The following is a 4233-nucleotide window of genomic DNA, read 5'->3' as shown; positions in this document are numbered from 1 at the left end:
TTGCTTCAGAACTGGCCATATGGCCTCCATGAGATGTATGGGGAATCTGCTGTGGGCTTTCAAGAAGAGTTTCTTCTCTCCTAAGCGAGAGCCACAGAAGACCAGGTTCTCCTACTCTCCCCTTATGTGGTGGTGTCTGGTGGAGAGACTGAAACCACCGTGGCCATGTTACTACCAGGCTGAGGGTGAGGCACGGGGAGGATGGCTGGAATGAGCCAGCTTTGATGGCAGTCTTGAGCTGCTGAGTTAGCCAGTTGCAGAGCCTGCCCTGCACCTGGACTTTCTAATACATGAGCTAAATATTTACTTATGGTTTATGAGTTGGGGTTTTGGGGTTTTGTTGCTGAAAGCATTCTGCTTGATACTCTGAGTTTACTTAAGAGATTTCAGTTTACACAAAGAAAACCCAGATGTACATCCAGTTTTACAGAAGCAAGCTCTTGCAGGAAGTGAGGTAGGGCTTCGGTGAGGAAGGCAGCGCCACACCGATTGTTATGAGTTGGCCAGGGGGCACCCCTGTGCTGTTGCTGGACGAGGAAAGTTCAGTTCTGTTGAAGCCATGGATTGGTAAAAGAGTTGATGTATTCCTCCTGTATTAGTCAGGGCTCTCCAGAGGGAGACGTATTTATTTTAAGGAAGACAATTGTGGCTCACACAACTGTGGAGGCTGGCAAGTGCAAAATGCTCAGAGATAAACACATCTAGGGAGGTTTCTTCTACCCTCCTCAGAAACATTGCCGGGAAGGTTTCTAGAGAAGGGAAAATGGGTCCCAAATGGCTGAGTCATTTGACATATGACAAGCAAATGGTCAGGGCTTGCTGGGGAGAGAGCCCACATTGCTCAGGCTCATCTTCACGACGAGTGTCACTACTGACACACTCTCCTCAGCCCAGCCTGCTTGGTTTGCAAGGCTGCTCTGGATGCTCTATGGACCTTCACTCCAAAGCCACAGAACCTGGCTACAGATGAACCGGATCCTTAGCTGGGCCATGGCCTCGCCCCAGACTGAAAATGGAGCCGCGTTCCAGCCTCTGTCCTGCTTGGCTGACATGATTCCGCCTTCGCCCCCAAGTCTGGCCTGGCCCCTGGTTGGAGCTGGAGCTGGGAAGAGAAGTGGAGGAATGTCCTGGGGAGGGTCACCAGTCAGGCCACTTGGAAACGCCAGGATTGCTCTCCCCATTTTATGGACAGTTTACTGAAGACGGCAGGCCGGAAGAGACATGACCATAATAGAGGCCCTGGCCTGTAAGCTTCTCAAGGTGGCCTTTCCCGTATTTGCCACTGTGACATCTGTCTGGGTAGTTCAGGCTCTTCTTTTGCTCTTGGGTGGCATTGCCAAGTCATTGTACAGAAAAAAGGCAAAGAAAGGTTGGCTTGTGGACTCTATGCAAATTGGGCCCGTATATAGCCACCAAGAAAGGCAAGATGTCCTTTCTTTCAGAGTTGATAGCTATTGACTGAAACTAAATCCTGGGCAGGCCAAGTGCCAGGCACCTAGGAGGCAGCAAGACACAGGGCAGATGTGAACCTTGCCTTCACTGGGTCCACAGTCTGGGTCTGGTTTCCATTTGATCCCAGCCAAGCTGACCCTGGGCTCTGGTACTGTGGACGCAGGGCTCTGGAGTCCCATGTCGCTTGACCTAATGTCTGGAGTTCCTGGTCCTAAGGGAGGGCCACCCAGGGAAGGGCAGGGCAGAAGAAAGAGGACGAGTGGGCAGTTCACTAACCAGAGCAGGCAGGGATGCAGTGACCAGGAGCTTTTGTAAAAGGAGGGGGCAAAGGGGAGGAGGGATGTATATTTATAAAGAAAGAGTCTGACTAACTTTGTGGAGAGAGAAGGGAAAAAAAAGCCCGAGTCCCCGCAGTAACCTGTTTGCAGGAGCTGCCCAATTTAGCAGAAAATCACACACACTGGTCCTGGCACGGGCTTGGGGAAGGTATTTCCTCCCCAGCTCGGGTCAAGTTTCATTCATAGGTACTGTCTAAAATTAGACCCTCTGCTTTCATTTTGGTCCAAACTCCCTGCCTAGCGTAATATTTGGGAGAAACAGGCACTCCATTAAAAGTGCCTTCCTCCCAGCAGCCCTTGGCCTGGGAAGGGCTGGGCCCTGTCCTCGGCTGGCGGCCGCTGCGGCTCATAAACCCAGGTCTAAATTCAAAGCATCCGCTCTGACTGGTGACCTCTGGCTCTCAGGCAAACTCATGCCTCTTCCTCCAACTCATATCCAAGGCTTGGCCAGGTTACTGGGAGGGACCCATTTCAGGCCTTTGACCTTGTGTCTGACAGTGCCTCCCCAGAGAGGGGAGACAGCCTAGGAAGAGGTGCTTGTCAACCCCAGGCCACGCAATGGGGCCTCTTGCTGGGGCTTAGCCTGCCATCTTCCTCAGTTCTCGACTGAGGGAGCCTACCAGCTGGGTCTTTCAGTCTCAAACAAAAACAGTTTTACTGTTTTTTTTTTTTTTTTCCAAATTAATATACCATCAAGAAAGGACTCGATGAGATGGGGAATCAACACCATGTTTGGACTGATTAGTTCATTTAATAAATGTTTACTGAGCAACTTGTATTTGTTGTCATTCAGTCATAAGTAACAGAGATGAGAAGGCCCCCGTGGGCAGTCCTGGCCTCCAAGAGCTGAATGCATGCCAGAGATGGGCTGGAGTCACAGCCTGAGCCTGGGCCTGGGGAACCCAGGAAGTGCTTTCTTACCTCTACTTCTCTCCCAACAGCAGCCTCCAGTCCTCTCTCCTGCCTCCTGGCCGAGGCACAGAATGTGGCTCCTCCTACACGTGCTTTCAGCTTCAGCCATCTGCACAGAGACCATTCCTTTTTCTGGATTCCAATTTCAAGGTCCCAGGGAAGGTTTCTAATTGGCTTTGCTTGTGTCAGGTGTCTGCCCCTCAGCCAATCACAGCAGCCAGGGGAAGGCCCAACTTACCAGCCTGGCGGATTCTGTTGGCACTGCGTGTATGACACGAAGTAAAGACATTCCCAGAAATAGACAATTTTAACACTATGCAGTTACTACTTTGCAAGCGGCCTGTGGTAATGCACTAAAGGATCTTAACTCAGGCATGGCAGAGTAAGGAAGGCTTCCTTGGAAGAGGTAATTTCTAAGTTAGGTAAGTGGCATTTAGCCAGGACCTGAGAAGGAAGAGTGTAGAATGCTGTTCAAAAGAATTACAGGCAAAGACCTTGAGGCAAGACCCAGGTCTACCAGGATAGGAATCCTGCCACTCACTGGCTGTGCTCGTCTTGGGCAGTTGTGTCACTCTCTGAGCCTGTTTCCTCCTCTGTGAAAGGAATACCAACATTTTCCTCCCAGAGTTATGAGGATTAAATGAGGCTCTGAGTGCACTAGTGTGTGTCAGTAGGATCCATTCACCCTGGGCAGGTGGTATTCCTGCATCTCATTCCTTTTCTTCTTTGGTCTCAACTCAGGTGTCACTGGGAAGTCAGAGGAGCCCTCCCTGACCAACTTTCAGAACAAACTTCCCTTTTAGCTCCTGATGGTTATCTGGTTTCCCTGCTAGTCCTTTTCTTAATTTGCAATCATTTGGTTTGTCTTCTTGTTTTGTTTTGTTTTTTTTAATTGAAATATACTTGACCTGTAACATTGTGCAAACTTAAGGTGTACCACATATTGACTTGATACATTTATGTATTGTGGTATGTTTGCCATGGTAGTGATAATTAGCACCCCTCTCACGTTACATAATTATTTCTTTTAAGTGGTTGGAGAAATTAAGATTTAGTCTTTTAGCAAGTTTGTTGGCTGTAATACAATATTAGCTATATTCAGTATACTGTACATTAGGTTTCTAGGGCTTATGCACTACTTATTGCAAGTTTGTGCCCTTCCCCTCCCAAACTCTGCTTCCTTGGACAGATTTGGCAATAGCTTTGTAAGTGATGTGGACACAATTGCCTACAATAATGAAAACTTACAGGAATTTTTTTATTTTTCATTTTCCCCTTAGGCATACTTAGTCTTTGCCTATTGTCTTCTTTTTTAAAAAAGGATTTTATTTATTTATTAATGAGAGACATAGAGAGAGAGGCAGAGACTCAGGCAGAGGAAGAAGCAGGCTCCCCGCGGGAAACCCAACACGGGACTCGATCCCGGGACTCCAGGATCACACCCTGAGCCAGAGGCGGACGCTCAACCACTGAGCCACCCAGACATCCCTACTTATTGTTTTCTTGATTCTAGTCTGGTTTTGTCTGAAAC

The sequence above is a fragment of the Vulpes vulpes genome, chromosome 4 (genome assembly GCF_048418805.1).
Source record: "Vulpes vulpes isolate BD-2025 chromosome 4, VulVul3, whole genome shotgun sequence".
Classification (NCBI taxonomy): Eukaryota; Metazoa; Chordata; class Mammalia; order Carnivora; family Canidae; genus Vulpes; species Vulpes vulpes.
The sequence above is the reverse complement of the archived record's forward strand: the minus strand, read 5'-3'. Positions refer to the sequence as shown.